General features: G+C 38.9%; 1 long non-coding RNA gene across 1 annotated transcript; it reads left to right on the top strand.

Moving 5' to 3' along the window:
• The first annotated feature begins 8,227 nt into the window (after window positions 1-8,227).
• On the top strand, window positions 8,228-12,408 carry LOC148132937 (uncharacterized). The gene is made up of 3 exons (XR_015745291.1): window positions 8,228-8,343; window positions 8,435-8,723; window positions 12,122-12,408. It is a non-coding gene; the product is annotated as an uncharacterized LOC148132937 (long non-coding RNA).
• The last annotated feature ends 7,748 nt before the right edge of the window (window positions 12,409-20,156 follow it).

Raw genomic sequence — 20,156 nt, 5'->3', positions numbered from 1 at the left:
GCTGCCACTACAGAGGCTTAACTCCAAGCTTGTACTCAAGTTTGGTCATATTGCTTTTGTGATATTTTCTGACTTTTCAGCCTAGCTTTCAGCCTTTGGGTTTTCTGGTAGTCTTTCACCCAAATACTAAGACTTGTTTGATCTTAACATTTTCTTTATGGAAGACAGGTGGTTGATAGATTAATTTTTATGAAGCAACTGCAATATCTAGTCATGAATTAGAAAACATTTTCTAGAAAAAAATCCAGCTAAACTGAATACAAACAAAATTCAAACAGGGAATGAAAAAGTTAGCTATATCTTATAGTTTGACAGGGCATTACTAAAGAAAAAAATAGAATAAGGAAAATAAGATTACATCAATATTTAATATGTTTTCTAAAATAACAAGTTTCTGTCCTAACAGTACACCCTGTCAGGAAACACTATCAATACAGTATAATTAATAAATAAAAGCCAAATATTTTTAACCTATGGGGGATTTCCCACATTTTACAATACCATTAATCTAAGAGCAACTGTGCTTGCACATTACACATCTGGCTACTAACAGTAGATTGAATTAATTATTTAAGAAACTTTTTCCCTGCTGTATCAAATGAAGAAAACAATGTTACTGTACTGCATTATTTTTTATAAAATGGATGTGGCATGCAATTTTCTCAGCTACATGAAAACCTTTTGATCAAAAGCTTTACCCAACTGGTTATCACTACAGAAGTTGGAAATGCATGTCAATTTATTCACAATCTTGTCAATAGTCTAATAATATTGTGATTAATGTAATGTAATTTTAATGCTACATAATGTCACTGAAGAATTGGCTTACAATTGTGTCAATATATTGAAATGGAATTAAAATAAATTATATCACAAAAGTTTCACTGCATTTCATCAAGTTCAAAATCTAAATCATCTTCCCAAACATGCACTAGATTTTTAAAAAATATTAAAAAGCAAGATTCATTTACTGTTTAAATAGTAAACCCTTTACTATTTACTGCTTCTCAAATACTTCCAATGAACTTAACTTGTATGTCCTATATTAGGAAAGAATACTTCCCCCTTTATTTGGAACCAGTTTAGGGCTTGTTTTCATCCTGCATATATTCAGTGGTGACAGGTTGATTCTTTATAATTAGGTCACTAACTCAATAAAATCCTCTGTCTTTCCATTCCTTGAGTTGAGCAGATTCCTCTTCATATCCCAAAGATGCTTTTTCAAGGCACCTGGAGTTCATGCTTTTTCTTTAAAGATGTTTCACAGGATCATCCAAGAAGCTTCTTCAACTCTGGATGGTGGAGAATGGAATCCAGTCAGAGCTGAAAAAACTTCTTGGATGAGAAGGGAAACGTCTTCAAAGAAAAACCAGAAAGTCCGGTTGCTCTTGAAAAAGCACCTTTGGGACAACCATGACCTGGATGACTGAAACTCTCCATAGACATTTCTCTTCATACTTAATTAAATAATACTAAATTCAAGAAATAGGAATCAGATTGTATATTGTCTCTATCCTATCAAAACTTCAAAGGACAATTTTAAATATGTTAGGATTGACTTCATTTATTAATTTCTTACCATTTTTAGAAATTCTCATCTGACTTGTCTCAGTGGAACTGTATCCAAATACAAGCTCATAGTTCATATTCATAGACCTACCTTTTCTTGTATTTATATTGGACATCTTTCCTCATTCTAGTTTGACATACAAGACAATAATTTATTGTGCTCTAATAAATCTGTAAATTGGCATTACTTTTAGCAGCATTTGAAAAGGAAATAACCATTCTGGAAGTTGATTACTATTGTTTCTAACAGTAATGTTGAATGATATTGCCAGTTTAATTCCATTTTGAATTAAAAGATGCTTATCAATATACATAACTGCATTTCTGCAATGGTTCAGCCCTTTATAATTATTATTCCTATATATTTTATATGCCTTATTATCCACAGAATATGCAATTCACTTTTTTTTTACTCCTGTTATGATAAGTGGTTTGTCAGTACTTATGAAAGTGCCACAACATCATAAATTTATCTGCTTTGATTGCAACTGAAGTGTACCTCCATCCAGCTTAAGAAACATAAATACACACATACCATCTGCAAACAAATAAGCTACATTATTGAGCAAAAACCTCCATAATCAATAATCTTGCCCTATTACAGAGTCAAACTTTCCAGGCGGCTGCATCTCCCAGACAAAGCCGACAGTGAGAATCTCAGCACGGATAGAACTTTCTATTTTTTCCTTCTTTAGACCAAGCTGGAATAATAGAGAAGAGACGTGGGGATAATAGAGAAGGACTTGGTGGATGGAATCACCGGTGTCAGAGGTGCTCGCTGCGCATGCGTTAGTCTCTTTTTCTCCGTTCGACGGCGGCGTCGGTCGAGCGAGCAAAGATGTCAGCTAGCAGCAGCGATATCAGTAAAGACTTCTTCGCTAAGCCGGCGGGCGGCAGGACCGACTCAGCCACCCGATAGCTTCGCATTGACCTGTAAAGTGAAGACGGGGGAAAGCTGTGAGAGAGAATTCATCTGTTTAGGATCAAATCATAAGGCTTAATTCACTTTCTTCCTTGCTTGGCAGCTGTCGAGGCTCCTGGCCCACGCAATTAAGGCACCCGCGGGAAGCAGGATGAGCCTGCCGATTTGCAAGACTACGGAACGAAGCGGTTACGGACGGGCGGAAACCAACACAAACCCTGTCCCGCACGGGGACGTCCTGGGCTACGTTTCAAAAGATTTCCTTCGTCCGAGAAATCGGCCGGTGGATGTTAAAGGGACGTGGCCAGGCAGAACTGCCTTAAAAGGAATTAAGAGTTCAAATAGATGCAAGACGCGCCTGTGCGTCGGATTAAAAAAAAAAAAAAACACGAAAGTACGGATCCCTTTCCGTTTTGAGCCAGGAGTCATAGTCCTTTCCTAAAATAAACAATAAAATAAATTAGCCTTCAGTCATAAGGGTTAGAGTAGAACAGGAAGGTTGCAGAACTGAAGGCAGTTCTTTAATTTTTTATTTCCGACTTTACAAGACACATTAGTGCTAAGTAGCCAGGGCTTCACAGGGACACCTTACTGAATATTGCGCCACTTCTATTTGAATCAAGAGGCAGAATTATGTGGAATTCTGAAAACTCACTGCTTCTAGAAATAGCCCATTTTAAAGCAATTGACTGGCATAGAAAATGCCAGCTTATCTATTTATTTTGATCTTTTGACATTTCTATGATATGAAACCAAACAATAACCCAGTGCCAAAACCAGAAAATACTTAGGAATAAAATAGGAACTTAGACAGCAGTCTTAATTCGAATAGTTAATATTTACTGATTGCTAATGGACACATAATTCATGTCTTCAGGCTCAGATCATAAGGTTTCCTTCACATTATTTTTGTTCCCAGGGTCAGTCAATTTTTGACTCCTGGCAAGTGCCTGGATTAGTCCCTGTTGAGGTTTTTTGGCAAGATTTGGGAAGGGGCTTGGCATTCCTGCTTCCTACAGCTGAGAGAGGATTGGCCCAAGGTCACCCCGCTGGCTTTATACTCAAGGCAAGACTAGAATGGGCACCCCTGGTTTCTGGCCTGATGTCTTAACTACTATATCGGACTGGCTCTTTCACTTTATTTACATGTCATTATACAATGATATTTCTTTATGTTAAATATTTATTTTCATCCCACTTTTTATAAATAACTCAAGGTTGTGAATATATACAATAATTCTTCCTCCTCCTATTTTCCCCACAACAGGTGGATTGGGATTAGAGACAGTGACTGGTTTTTTATGCCTAAAACAGGACTAGAACTCACAGTCTCCTGGTTTCTAGTGTGGTGCCTTAACCATCAGATCAAACTGGCACTCTTTGTCTGATATTGACTCCTAATTGTACATCTTAATAATACAGACTTCTCTTTCTATAAACTTAGCATATTTTTATATAAGAGGTACAAGATATTAAACCACTGTATCCTATAAATTCTTCAGGAGTTGAAGAAACAGCTATAAAAGAGGAAATATAAAAATCCTATTCCATATAAATCCTCATTATTTCAATCTACAATTTATATCTACTCCCTGCCATTTTTCATCTTATATACTCTTAGATAGTACTCTAAAGCACTATGAAGTGGTATATAAATCTAAGCGTTATTGCTAAGTGCTATTGCTAATATGTGTACCTGAATGGAATACGTATTAAAGATGAGGAAATGGATGAAGAAATGTTAATATAAGTAGTTTATGCTTCTGCCCATTTTGTTACAGTAGTCCTCAACTTAAAACAGTTCCATTGTTGTGACCATTTGAAGTTGCAATGGGCACTGAAAAAATGATGTATGGCCATTTTCACACGGCGGTTACAGCATCTTCATGGTCACGTGATCAAAATTCAGATGCTTGGCAACTGACTCATATTTATGACAATTGCAGTGATTCACGTAACAATTGTGGCAGAACGGTCATAAATGGGCAAAACTCACTTAACAGATTTTTCATTTAGCAATAGAAAGTTTGGCTCTCAATTGTGGTCCTAAGTCGAGACTACCTGTACATCAGGAGAAATAGAAAAGGAAGTTGAATGTGATGCGAACAACATTTGATGATGTGATGGAACTAAATAAAGTCCAATTAAAAAGTTTCCCTTACCTGCAAAGCATTGTTATTCAAGGCAAACGCAGAGTCCAACCTGGTCAACACTAGTGGAAAGGTAAAAACCGGCCTAAATTCAAAGGCGCCTCAGATGCTCACCCACAAGGTTTTGGGGAGCTTCAAGTATTTCAGTTGATTGTACACAATATTCATTAACATGCTAATTATGGGAATGAAAAGAATGTGCCTTATCAGCTTCAAGTTAACTCAAGTCATGCATCCAACCTGCTTGCATAGGTGCCTCACTGTGAGCATATCATCTGTTTCTTTAATTCTTTCTTACATATTTGGGCTACTAGAGGGTGTGACATCTTGCTTGACAGCATGCTGCACATAACCTGAACTGCTGGTCCAGATGCAGTTTGGCGATCCTTGCCACTTCAAGGCAGTGGTGTGAAGGAATGTGTTGTCTCTCTTGCTTTGGTTTCAGATATGCTTTTGTGCCTTTTATATTGCCCTGAAGACACCTTCAGGGATAATCTTCTACTGTGATCTAGTCAAGCTACCCTAGGGCCCTTTTCACAGAAGGGGAAGAAAAACTGCTTCCTATGTGAAACTGCCCTCACAGTTAGGATTGCTGCATGGGATGAAACTCTGGCCCTAAGCAGCAGCCAACCAGTCAGGTCCATTGGTCATTTTAAGGAAGAAAGTCCCTTTCCCCTTTGAACTGAATAACAGTAATTCAAAGGAATCACTTTTTAAAGTCCTCTAGTTTGTTATATCAAACCAAACAATAATTGCTTACATACTGTATGTATGTATTTGTTTCTATGTGTGTGTTTTAAAAGAAACAATTAAAATCTTTACCAAAGAAAGCTTTGAAATGTTATCATGCTGCACTGAACATAATGCTTGGACTCAAATGCCATATCTTAAACTGTGACATTTTTTAGCGTCTTTGTATGTGACGAAATCAATAATGGTTTATTCAGTAGGCTATTATAAATCAAAGTCAAAATAATCCCTCAGTGGCAGTAGAGCTGATTTTAAATTTTACAAGAATTTGCTAGTAGCTGTCTGGATTTATGGCACTCAGATCTGAAAGCCTTAGTACAGAATTATATTTATTTATAATTAATTTATTTTATATTTTGTTCATTTATTCCATATTTTCATTTAAATAACTTCGATCTACTTGTTAAGAAGAGAGGAAGTACTGATAGTAAAGACTTGGTTTGGATGAGGCAAAGTCGAAACTCCAGCCTGCCTTGATTGCACTGATTGGAATGTTTTTGAAGATGCCTCTGCAGACCTAGATAAGCTCACACAGATACTGTAACATCATATGTTAGCTTCCGTGAAGACTTATATTGTACCAACAAGGAACCTGCAAATATATAGTAACTATAAACCTTGGTTCACAGCTAAACTTAAGCAGCCTAAATTGTTCCAAAGAGATAAGGTGACAGAATGCTATACAACCAGGCCAGAAACATATTAACAAGAGATCAGAGCAGCAAAAAGAAGCTACTGTGAAAAGTTAAAGAATCAATTCTCAACAAATGAACCAAAAGCGTGGAAAACTCTTAAAAACATCACTGGCTTTCAGCAAACCTCCTTCCCAGAGCAGAAGGAAATCAACAACTAGCAGATGACCTGAATGTGTTTACTGCAGGTTTGAAAAGGGCTTCAGCCACCTATCTCCACAACCCCCATCCCAAGCACTACAACCAACTTAGCCAAGCCACCTACAACTCGCTCAATCCATTGGGCTCAACCTCTGATGATCACAGAAAAAGAGAAAGTGCAAGATCTATTACAGACACTTAAACCAGGAAACTTCCAGGGCCAGATAAGATAACTCACTTTGCTTAAAAGTTTGTGCTGACCAATTATTTATCTTATCACCGAATCTTCAATAGATCACTGGGTGTGCTATGTTCCTTCCTGCTTCAAACGTTCTACCATCATCCTGGTGCCAAAGAGCATCAAGGAGCTGAATGACTACAGACCAGTTACTCTAACATCTGTAGTTATGAAAATATGACTGAAAAGCTTGTGCTGTCACCCACCTGATCCACTGTTGATCCCATACAATTTGCATGCCGAGCAAATAGATGGAGCAGATGATGCTGTTAACATGGCTCTGCATTACATCCACGCAACACTGCCAGATCTCCAAAAAATACCTGTGAGGATCCTCTTTGTAGACTTCAGTTCAGCATTCAATACCATCATTCAGACACTCTTCTGCCAAGTAGAATTAAACCAACTGGTGGTCTGCCTGAACACGCGCTATAGAGTGGATCATAAGCTTCTAACAGACAGGAAGCAGCAGGTGAAGCTACCAGGCGGAATCACATCCGATACCTGGCAATCGCGCTTTGCCCCCCTCCCAAGGCTGTGTGCTATCACTTCTCTGTCTTCCTATATACCAATGACTGCATCTCAAGCGTGATCCATCTGTTAAAATACTGAAGTTTGCTGATGACACAACAGTGATTGTGTCATTGAGACAACGATTAATCTGCATACAGACAGGAGGTTATACAACTTGCCTCGTGGTGTAACTTGAACAATCTGGAACTGAATACCTCAAAACCATAGAAATGGTGGTACTTGACTTTAGAAGAAACCACTCCTATTCTACCACCTCTTACAATACTAGAACAACACAGTATCAACAGTAGGAGAGACCTTCAAATTTCTAGATTCTACTATATCACGTGACCTAAAATGGACACCATCAAAAACATCAAAAATGTCATCAAAAAAGCACTAACAAAGAATCGTTTCTTTCTAGCAACAAAAGCTCAAAGGCTGCCCAGAAGCTATCCAAATACAAGCTCATAGTTCATATTCATAGACCTACCTTTTCTTGTATTTATATTGGACATCAAATAATTCCCTCAACACTGTTCGTCTATTTACTTTCCTCATTCTAGTTTGACATAAAAGACAATAATTTATTGTGCTCTAATAAATCTGTAAATTGGCATTACTTTTAGCAGCATTTGAAAAGGAAATAACCATTCTGGAAGTTGATTACTATTGTTTCTAACAGTAATGTTGAATGATATTGCCAGTTTAATTCCATTTTGAATTAAAAGATGCTTATCAATATACATAACTGCATTTCTGCAATGGTTCAGCCCTTTATAATTATTATTCCTATATATTTTATATGCCTTATTATCCACAGAATATGCAATTCACTTTTTTTTTACTCCTGTTATGATAAGTGGTTTGTCAGTACTTATGAAAGTGCCACAACATCATAAATTTATCTGCTTTGATTGCAACTGAAGTGTACCTCCATCCAGCTTAAGAAACATAAATACACACATACCATCTGCAAACAAATAAGCTACATTATTGAGCAAAAACCTCCATAATCAATAATCTTGCCCTATTACAGAGTCAAACTTTCCAGGCGGCTGCATCTCCCAGACAAAGCCGACAGTGAGAATCTCAGCACGGATAGAACTTTCTATTTTTCCTTCTTTAGACCAAGCTGGAATAATAGAGAAGAGACGTGGGGATAATAGAGAAGGGACTTGGTGGATGGAATCACCGGTGTCAGAGGTGCTCGCTGCGCATGCGTTAGTCTCTTTTTCTCCGTTCGACGGCGGCGTCGGTCGAGCGAGCAAAGATGTCAGCTAGCAGCAGCGATATCAGTAAAGACTTCTTCGCTAAGCCGGCGGGCGGCAGGACCGACTCAGCCACCCGATAGCTTCGCATTGACCTGTAAAGTGAAGACGGGGAAAGCTGTGAGAGAGAATTCATCTGTTTAGGATCAAATCATAAGGCTTAATTCACTTTCTTCCTTGCTTGGCAGCTGTCGAGGCTCCTGGCCCACGCAATTAAGGCACCCGCGGAAGCAGGATGAGCCTGCCGATTTGCAAGACTACGGAACGAAGCGGTTACGGACGGGCGAAACCAACACAAACCCTGTCCCGCACGGGGACGTCCTGGGCTACGTTTCAAAAGATTTCCTTCGTCCGAGAAATCGGCCGGTGGATGTTAAAGGGACGTGGCCAGGCAGAACTGCCTTAAAAGGAATTAAGAGTTCAAATAGATGCAAGACGCGCCTGTGCGTCGGATTAAAAAAAAAAAAAAACACGAAAGTACGGATCCCTTTCCGTTTTGAGCCAGGAGTCATAGTCCTTTCCTAAAATAAACAATAAAATAAATTAGCCTTCAGTCATAAGGGTTAGAGTAGAACAGGAAGGTTGCAGAACTGAAGGCAGTTCTTTAATTTTTTATTTCCGACTTTACAAGACACATTAGTGCTAAGTAGCCAGGGCTTCACAGGGACACCTTACTGAATATTGCGCCCACTTCTATTTGAATCAAGAGGCAGAATTATGTGGAATTCTGAAAACTCACTGCTTCTAGAAATAGCCCATTTTAAAGCAATTGACTGGCATAGAAAATGCCAGCTTATCTATTTTATTTTGATCTTTTGACATTTCTATGATATGAAACCAAACAATAACCCAGTGCCAAAACCAGAAAATACTTAGGAATAAAATAGGAACTTAGACAGCAGTCTTAATTCGAATAGTTAATATTTACTGATTGCTAATGGACACATAATTCATGTCTTCAGGCTCAGATCATAAGGTTTCCTTCACATTATTTTTGTTCCCAGGGTCAGTCAATTTTTGACTCCTGGCAAGTGCCTGGATTAGTCCCTGTTGAGGTTTTTTGGCAAGATTTGGGAAGGGGCTTGGCATTCCTGCTTCCTACAGCTGAGAGAGGGATTGGCCCAAGGTCACCCCGCTGGCTTTATACTCAAGGCAAGACTAGAATGGGCACCCCCTGGTTTCTGGCCTGATGTCTTAACTACTATATCGGACTGGCTCTTTCACTTTATTTACATGTCATTATACAATGATATTTCTTTATGTTAAATATTTATTTTCATCCCACTTTTTATAAATAACTCAAGGTTGTGAATATATACAATAATTCTTCCTCCTCCTATTTTCCCCACAACAGGTGGATTGGGATTAGAGACAGTGACTGGTTTTTATGCCTAAAACAGGACTAGAACTCACAGTCTCCTGGTTTCTAGTGTGGTGCCTTAACCATCAGATCAAACTGGCACTCTTTGTCTGATATTGACTCCTAATTGTACATCTTAATAATACAGACTTCTCTTTCTATAAACTTAGCATATTTTTATATAAGAGGTACAAGATATTAAACCACTGTATCCTATAAATTCTTCAGGAGTTGAAGAAACAGCTATAAAAGAGGAAATATAAAAATCCTATTCCATATAAATCCCTCATTATTTCAATCTACAATTTATATCTACTCCCTGCCATTTTTCATCTTATATACTCTTAGATAGTACTCTAAAGCACTATGAAGTGGTATATAAATCTAAGCGTTATTGCTAAGTGCTATTGCTAATGTGTGTACCTGAATGGAATACGTATTAAAGATGAGGAAATGGATGAAGAAATGTTAATATAAGTAGTTTATGCTTCTGCCCATTTTGTTACAGTAGTCCTCAACTTAAAACAGTTCCATTAGTGACCATTTGAAGTTGCAATGGGCACTGAAAAAAATGATGTATGGCCATTTTTCACACGACGGTTACAGCATCTTCATGGTCACGTGATCAAAATTCAGATGCTTGGCAACTGACTCATATTTATGACAATTGCAGTGATTCACGTAACAATTGTGGCAAGAACGGTCATAAAATGGGCAAAACTCACTTAACAGATTTTTCATTTAGCAATAGAAAGTTTGGCCTCAATTGTGGTCCTAAGTCGAAGACTACCTGTACATCAGGAGAAATAGAAAAGGAAGTTGAATGTGATGCGAACAACATTTGATGATGTGATGGAACTAAATAAAGTCCAATTAAAAGTTTCCCTTACCTGCAAAGCATTGTTATTCAAGGCAAACGAAGTCCAACCTGGTCAACACTAGTGGAAAAGAGTAAAAAACCGGCCTAAATTCAAAGGCCGCCTCAGATGCTCACCCACAAGGTTTTGGAAGGCTTCAAGTATTTCAGTTGATTGTACACAATATTCATTAACATGTAATTATGGGAATGAAAAGAATGTGCCTTATCAGCTTCAAGTTAACTCAAGTCATGCATCCAACCTGCTTGCATAGGTGCCTCACTGTGAAGCATATCTATCTGTTTCTTTAATTCTTTCTTACATATTTGGGCTACTAGAGGGGTGTGACATCTTGCTTGACAGCATGCTGCACATAACCTGAACTGCTGGTCCAGATGCAGTTTGGCGATCCTTGCCACTTCAAGGCAGTGGTGTGAAGGAATGTGTTGTCTCTCTTGCTTTGGTTTCAGATATGCTTTTGTGCCTTTTATATTGCCCTGAAGACACCTTCAGGGATAATCTTCTACTGTGATCTAGTCAAGCTACCCTAGGGCCCTTTTCACAGAAGGGGAAGAAAAACTGCTTCCTATGTGAAACTGCCCTCACAGTTAGGATTGCTGCATGGGATAGAAACTCTGGCCCTAAGCAGCAGCCAACCAGTCAGGTCCATTAGGTCATTTTAAGGAAGAAAGTCCCTTTCCCCACTTTGAACTGAATAACAGTAATTCAAAAGGAATCACTTTTTAAAGTCCTCTAGTTTGTTATATCAAACCAAACAATAATTGCTTACATACTGTATGTATGTATTTGTTTCTATGTGTGTGTTTTAAAAGAAACAATTAAAAATCTTACCAAAGAAAGCTTTGAAATGTTATCATGCTGCACTGAACATAATGCTTGGACTCAAATGCCATATCTTAAACTGTGACATTTTTAGCGTCTTTGTATGTGACGAAATCCCAATAATGGTTTATTCAGTAGGCTATTATAAATCAAAGTCAAAATAATCCCTCAGTGGCAGTAGAGCTGATTTTAAAATTTTACAAGAATTTGCTAGTAGCTGTCTGGATTTATGGCACTCAGATCTGAAAGCCTTAGTACAGAATTATATTTATTTATAATTAATTTATTTTATATTTTGTTCATTTATTCCATATTTTCTTTAAATATTCGATCTACTTGTTAAGAAGAGAGGAAGTACTGATAGTAAAGACTTGGTCGGATGAGGCAAAGTTGAAACTCCAGGCCTGCCTTGATTGCACTGATTGGAATGTTTTTGAAGATGCCTCTGCAGACCTAGATAAGCTCACAGATACTGTAACATCATATGTTAGCTTCTGTGAAGACTTATGTGTACCAACAAGGAACCTGCAAATATATAGTAACTATAAACCTTGGTTCACAGCTAAACTTAAGCAGCTACGTTGTTCCAAAGAGATAAGGTGACAGAATGCTATACAACCAGGCCAGAAACATATTAACAAGAGAGATCAGAGCAGCAAAAAGAAGCTACTGTGAAAAGTTAAAGAATCAATTCTCAACAAATGAACCAACAAACGTGGAAAACTCTTAAAAACATCACTGGCTTTCAGCAAACCTCCTTCCCAGGCAGAAGGAAATCAACAACTAGCAGATGACCTGAATGTGTTTTACTGCAGGTTTGAAAGGAAACTACAGCCACCTATCTCCACAACCCCCATCCCAAGCACACCAACAACAGCCAAGCCACCTACAACTGGCTCCAATCCATTGGGCTCAACCTCTGATGATCACAGAAAAAGAAGTGCAAGATCTATTACACAGACATAAGCCAGGAAAAGCACCAGGGCCAGATAAGATAACTCCTTGCTTAAAAGTTTGTGCTGACCAATTGGCCCCCATCTTCACCCGAATCTTCAATAGATCACTAGAGATGTGCTATGTTCCTTCCTGCTTCAAACGTTCTACCATCATCCTAGTGCCAAAGAAGCCATCAAGGAACTGAATGACTACAGACCAGTTACTCTAACATCTGTAGTTATGAAAATATTTGAAAGGCTTGTGCTGTCCCACCTGATCCACTGTTAGATCCCATGCAATTTGCATACCGAGCAAATAGATCGACAGATGATGCTGTTAACATGGCTCTGCATTACATCCTACAACACCTTGAATCTCCAAATACCTATGCAAGGGTCCTCTTTGTAGACTTCAGTTCAGCATTCAATACCATCATTCCAGACACTCTTCTTAGTAAATTAAACCAACTAGTGGTACCTGAACACACTTGTAAGTGGATCATAAGCTTCCTAACAGACAGGAAGCAGCAGGTGAAGCTAGGCGGAATCACATCCGATACCTGTACAATCAGCACAGCCCCCCCTCCCAAGGCTGTGTGCTATCTCCACTTCTCTTCTTCCTATATACCAATGACTGCATCTCAAACGATCCATCTGTTAAAATACTGAAGTTTGCTGATGACACAACAGTGATTGTGTCATTCGAGACAACGATTAATCTGCATACAGACAGGAGGTTATACAACTTGCCTCGTGGTGTAACCGGAACAATCTGGAACTGAACACACTCAAAACCATAGAAATGGTGGTAGACTTTAGAAGAAACCCTCCTATTCTACCACCTCTTACAATACTAGACAACACAGTATCAACAGTAGAGACCTTCAAATTTCTAGATTCTACTATATCACATGACCTAAAATGGACACCATCAAAACATCAAAAATGTCATCAAAAAAGCACAACAAAGAATGTTCTTTCTGCGCCAACTTAGAAAGCTCAAACTGCCCAAGAAGCTGCTGATACAGTTCTACAGAGGAATTATTGAGTCTATCATCTGCACCTCTATAACTGTCTGGTTTGGTTCTGCAACCCAACAGGACAGACACAGACTTCAGAGGATAATTAGGACTGCAGAAAAAACAATTACTACCCACCTGCTTTCAATCAAGGACCTGTATACTGCACAAGTCAAAAAGAGGGCTGTGAAAATATTTACAGACCCCTCACATCCCGGACATAAACTGTTTCAACTCCTTGCCTCAAAATGATGCTATAGAGCACTGCACACCAGAACAACTAGACACAAGAACAGTTTTTTCCCGAAAGCCATCACTCTAATAAACAAATAATTCCCTCAACACTGTTCATCTATTTACAAAGTGTACACTATTATTACCGTTAATCTTCTCACCACTCCTTATCACCCATCCCCTCCCATTTGACTGTTTCCTAGTATGATTTGATTGTTGATTATACCCTATGACTATCATTAAGTGTTGTACATTATGATTCTTGATTCTTAACAAATGTACTTTTTCTTTATGCATACTGAGAGTATTTACACCAATACAAATTCCTTGTATGTCCAATCACACTATTCTATTCTATTCTATTCTATTCTATTCTATTCTATTCTATTCTATTCTATTCTATTCTAAACTGAGAATGAGAATGTTGTGGTTCTTCAATATGCTGAACAATAAACTAGCCAATCAAATATTTAGCTTAGCAAGTTATGTGAACCTGGATCATATGGTTAGGTCATGCTAACAGAGCTTTGAGTTTAATAAATGTGGCATGCAATTCAATCAATGTTTAAGGATCTGTATGGTTGCAAGACTCTATTTTCTTCCTTTATGGTGGAAAAGCCAACTGTGTTCTGGATTGCTTAGGAGCATAGAATACTCACCAAATCATCAGTAGATTTATTCTAAAATTAAAAAAAAATCTGAGAATAGTAGTCAGAATATATCTGAGAGATTGATTACTTTTGCAAGAAGTTAGGACTGCATGTGACTGGTTGCAACAATCAGTTTCCTGTGAATGAGATGGACATTTAAGCAACTGGAGAGAAATCTATGTATCTATGCTTTAACAGTTTTATGTCTACATTTATTCAGAAATAAAATCTCACTAAATTCAATAAGACTTTGTTCCTGAATTATTTGATTTATAACTTTACAAGGCCCTAACTTTGAGTGGATTTTTCCAGAGTAAAAGATATTAGTTGAGCATATTCAAAAAGTAGAAGAATATGAAGCTCGATCATTAACCTTTCTGTAACTCAAAGCTGTCCAGATATCCTGAACTACAATTCCTGTTGCTCCTAGCTAACAGGTTCAATTGGATAGTCTTGCTAGTTGAGGATGAGGCATGTTGCACTTCAATTTGCTTGGAGAATTCCTGACTGGATTGTGTTAATTAATACACATTCATTAGAGGAACTCTCACTGCACATGTTACACTTTCAAGTTTGCAAGTAGAAAATTGTCCTGACTTTTGGTCTCAACACATTTTGATTGAGGACGATCTCACTCGATAGTTTGTTTGTACAACTTTATGCTTTAACCTTTAAGAGATGCTCAAAGTCACTGTTCTGAAGGATATCCATATTGTGTTTTAACATTTCTTGTGCCATCCTTTAAAATAGCTATTCTACGCTCTAGATCTTAGCCAGAAAAAGTCTTGGCTATTTATATGGAGACTTGGTTGGAAGAAAGATTGGTCATTAACCAGCAAAAATTAAGCATATTTAACTCCTATTGGTTCAAGGAGTGCACAGTTTTGAGATTCATAGAGCTATAAATACATTATAACCCAATATATTTTAACTAATTCCCGAGTTATTTCAATTCTTGCTAAAATTTAAAATTAGCCATGCTAATTTCCTCATCCTGGCAAACACCCTCATCCCAGTAGTTTGTACTATTTTTCCTACAGTCTTCAGCAAGCAATGCCATGTCACTGTGAAGATTATAAGATCCCATGTGAAGTGCTTAAGCTTAAAGAATGTGAAACAGGCAGTCTTCCTGAGAATCTCAAACTAAAGCTTCCTTTAGATGTATCAAGCTATTTCGCTGTAAAATACAAATCTATTTTTCCAAACAAATCAAATCCCCTTTAAATTTAGCCACTGGTGAGCAGCTAAAGGTTTTATTTTTTTGTCTCAAGTTTGCTATTCCATCCAGTTGCCTGGGTCACATTATCACCAAAAGTTTTTTTTTCTATCCATATTGCCCTCCTTTCTTTCTCCAGCCACAGAATACAGCCCAGAAGAAAAGGCCACCATTACAAGAAACATCTCAGCTATCTGTCATATTACCTAAGTTAGTGAAAACTCAGTGAATGGTTCCTTGAGAATGACAGATTGTGGGCCGGAAGGGCCTTTCAGATCTACTTACACTTCTTTTACAATTCCTGATTTCCTCCTTCAGATGTCTCACATTTGGGGCTGGGAAGAGGGGAGAAAGAAGCCTGCTGAAAGTCAAAAGACTCCAGTCTTCCACAATCTTGTCGTTGGTTTCCCGCAGGGGGGAAGATTAGACAGGATACTGCCAATATCAATATTATTGTCAGATTTGGGAAGCTGGAGAAGGAGAAAGCAATCTAAACAAGTTGTGTGCGCCATGAGGGGGAAAAAGGAGGTCCAACTAAATTAAAATAAGGTGCAGATGTGTCAGCAACTAAGATATTTTAATTGGGTGGGGCATTTAGCCATCAACCAATGCAGACATTGCCTCTTTCACTCTATTTTCTGGGCATTTTTTTCTAGATGCTTTGCTTCTCAAATCGGAAACCTTGCTCATTCATTGGTACATTATTTGTCATCTACAAACCCAGACACTAAATCATGACTTTCCCAAGATGCACTGCATGCATACCTCCTCAAGACGCTTGTCAAGTTCAGAGCTCCTGTTCTGGCTAAGCCAAAAGTGACAGCTGGGTTCATGTTAAGATTCTGCTGAAGTCTAATTTTACCTGCAGGTTCTCAGCTGAAATTCTATGCTTTCCTGCCCTACCATCCCTCCAAGCAGCTGCCAGGTCTCTCAGTCTGACACTGGAGTTAGTTTTTCTGGCTGCTTGCCTTCCTTGATTTGACAGTAGTCCACACATCCATCCTCACTCACGTGCACACGTCGATCCCAACTGATAGGCCATTCCTAGGTCTGTGCTAGAAGTGAGGGTGAGACAAGGCTCAGGAGTCCTCCAAATGCTGTGGAAATGCTGATGGAAATGGCCAGCCAAGAAGAACAATGTTTCATCTCCCATTCCTCAGATTTGGGCAAAGGCCAGTGCCTCTTTCTCAAAAATAATCCATATAGCAAGTTAACTCAATACTTACTTCTGAGTAAACATATATGGGTATAGGGTTGCTTGGTAGACATAGAGGCCATAAGATGTGCCATAGTTGCTATGCAATATGATTTGCAGGGAGTTAGAAATTAGAGTGATATAGAGATTGAGGTATTGAGTAGGCTGTGGAGAGGTTCAAGTGATTGCAAGCCAGAGAAGCTTACTATCTTTAGACCACACACACACACACACACACACACACACACAACTCAAACTCATGGTTTCCCAGTTTCTAGCCTAATGCTTAATTGTTACACTACTCTTACGTACTGTATACAGTTCTTAATTTGGTCCCATATATAAAATGGCTTGGAAAGCTGGAGGAAAGGCAGGAGATGTAATTAATCAAATGAAATAGTGGAATTTATCCTGTTATTCCCCATTGCTTACTCCATCAGAAACCACCTGAGTTCTGAATTTTTATGAGCTGTGCTTTTCTTTAGCTTCTTCTTTAAGTCAGACATGTATGACTTTCTGTTATGAGCCTTTATTCCATAAAGACTGAAGGAAAAGTATTCAGTCATGTTCAATCACAATGTTGGCTTGCTGTCCTTGATTCAATGTGTGTCAACCAAGCTAATTATGATTTATTCATACTTTAAACAGTATGATTAGCCAGTCTAAGGGTATTTAAAAGACTGTACTATTCTGTACCTTTACCTCTAAATATTTGTTCCTGTCTAATGTACTAAACCACTTCTGGAAATGGCATATGAAGTCTATATTTAAAAAAGGCAATTGCTTTGGAGTAAATATGATTTCAATCTGCAAGCACAGGACAGGAGCAGAGACTGGAGCTGATATTGCTCATTCTTTAATGTAGGCCAAAAAAGAAAGATTTCCAAAAGGGACAGAGAAAGTGGATTCCTAGCTTACAGGCTAAGACACCCTGCATCAAAATAATGGGCCTTGGGAAGCAAAGGGTAGTGAGCAGCATATGCTCTGAGATAGAAACAAGCATAGAATGAATGGTACAGTTGCCAACACTGATCTAGTTGCTGCTAGATTTGTTCTGGATTTTTTTTTCCTTCACAGCCCCAAGTCAAATGTGGCCCATTTTCATCTTCACTCCATTTTATTCACTTTACCAAATTTGGTTCCCTTCTGTTGTTGTTGTTGTTGTTGTTGTTGTTGTTGTTGTTGTTGTTTTTAATAGAGAAGTAGGTGCGGTCCCGATCCTCTGCATAATTTCTTGTGGAACTTCTGCAAGGGTGGGAAGAATCAAACTATGCCTTAAGATGGATGTTCCGGAAATGCCAAAAATTCTTGACCTCTTAGATCATGGAGGCCCCCAGCACCGACCTACCCAGGCGGGCCTGTCCCTTCCTGCAACACTTTCATTAACACGAGGTCCCCTTTTCTCTTTCCTTTAGGACATTCCTAAACGCCCCAAGTTATTCGGAGGGCGGAGCGCAAGGTCAGGGGAGAGAAGAAGGGGGGAAAGGAGGCCTCGGATAAGTGGCGCTGCGGGGCGAGGAGAAGCCCCGTTCGAGATGCCTTCCTGGGAGGCTGGAGTGAGATCTGTCGCTCCTCGAGGCCCAGTTTAGGTGGTCCCGATATCCACGTTTTCATTGCGATGGGGCACTGAAGCGAGTTGCTACGAGCAGCTTTCCTGCCGCGCGTGCGTGTGTGTGTGCGTGTGTTAGAACAAGCGCTCCGGTTGCTTATTCTCCGTGGCGCAAGACATTTTGCGCCTGATTTTCGTCCCCCAATCCGCACCTTTTCAAGGAACCGATGGACAAAGAAGAATCAGTCGCCTTGTGGGGAATCTGCTGGTAGGCTGAACTGCCAGGGGAATCCTTGAATAAGACGAAGGAAGGAGTTGGATAATGTAACGCTGGGAAAGAGCTCAGCTCGATGGAAAATGCCTAAGCGCGGGTTTTTTCCTGCCTCATTGGCACTGCTAGTTATCCTTGGGGCTTCAGAAAAGCAACCTCTTCACTTCCACCAGAGACCGGGGAGCACAGGTCTCGCCGTCTCAATGGGCAGCTGGCTATGGGGATTATGGGGAAGGTTCCTTCGACAAGGAATAGCAGAGAAATAAGGACTGGTAATGGAAGAACAAGTTTTATGCCAGTAGAATTTTCTGCCCATAAAAGGGTGAATTAAATTTCGTGCAGCAAGTAAGCATTAGGGTCGGCCTGAAACTATCATATTTGCAATTGAATTTGGATTCAAAGAACGTTTGCCCTCTGTTCTAATTGTTGGAGCTCAATTGTTGCTGCTTTTAACTCAGATTCCCTTCTCCAGTTATAGGTTTTAGTAGGATTTAGCATTTGTATTTAGCATCTACTTATGCCTAAGTGCAGTACAAAGCCTGTTTCCCCGCCACACTAAACCTGTGAAGAAAGTTGGACTGAAAAAGACCAAAGTTAAACTCACCTGGTTCTGTGAAAACTTGAGGAGACTTGCCCTCCTAAGTCCAATGTTTTAACCACATCCTGGTTGTTACTAGTTTTCTCCAGTACTGTATTTCCATGTTTTATGGCACCTCTGCCTGGGTTCAGCTGAAGCTGGTAGAATATCACCTCCTATTAATCTTAGTTCTGGTTCTTCACAGAAAACCTTTAGGCAATGTACTTTTCTACCATTTATGCTAGTCCTTAGTGAGCAGGACAGAGTGTTGATGTGCTTGTGGGCATTTGTCTTAGTTTAATAAGATGCAGGGACGTGTATGTTGATGGATTAAAACAAGAGAGCTTGAGGCATAGAATAATGTCAAGAAAGGGTTTCTAAATAATGGTAGCTTCACAGAAGTCACAAAGAAAGCAATTAAACCGGCATCTACAACCAAGTTAATAGTACAAGAGAGTGTGAAAGTAAATAGAAAGTGACACAGAAACAAGCCAAGCTAGGCATTTTAGGCAAAGAGAGAGAGATTGTCAGTTTGATTCAGGACAAATGCAAAAGAAGAATTTGAGACTTCACATATGGGAACCTGTCTTTTAATTGTGTCTAATCCCACTGAAATGGAATGGTTGGTGATGGGGGAGAAAGAGGCAGCTTCAGTGCTGGTTCAGATGCTGAGTTCAATTGTGTGACTTTTTCTCAGGAGGATTGAAATACTTTGGAAAGCATCAGCAACACTAGGAACCTCAGCATGGAGAGGAATGACAAACCCCTTCTGGTCCATCATACAGAATTACAGAGTCATCAGTTGGGGCTCCTGTTGAAAATATGAATGCAGACAAGATTGTTAGGTTTTTTTTAAAATACTCTGAAACACATTTTGAAGAAATAAATTATTTAAATAGAATATACAGTGCTCATCTGGAACCTTCTGACCCATATATTATATTACAGACAGAAAATACTGTATATAGAGGAGACCAAAATGCTTTATCAAGGTCTCGTGTATAACCAGTTTGATTAGCACAATACTACAGCTGTTACGACTGGTACAGAAGGTATTTTTCTCCATCAAGTATGTGCTTTTGTGATAGCTACAGAATATTACCTTTCTCCGTATCTGCCCACAGCTCTGGATAAACTATACCTGGACATGACATTCTTAATGTGTATAGTTTTTGTCATTCTAAAACTTTAATTACTAAGGAAA

This window comes from Notechis scutatus, chromosome 1 (genome assembly GCF_049901735.1).
Source record: "Notechis scutatus isolate UNSWTSFEM ecotype Mainland chromosome 1, rNotScu1.2, whole genome shotgun sequence".
Classification (NCBI taxonomy): Eukaryota; Metazoa; Chordata; class Lepidosauria; order Squamata; family Elapidae; genus Notechis; species Notechis scutatus.
This window is presented reverse-complemented; position numbering and strand designations above follow the sequence as displayed.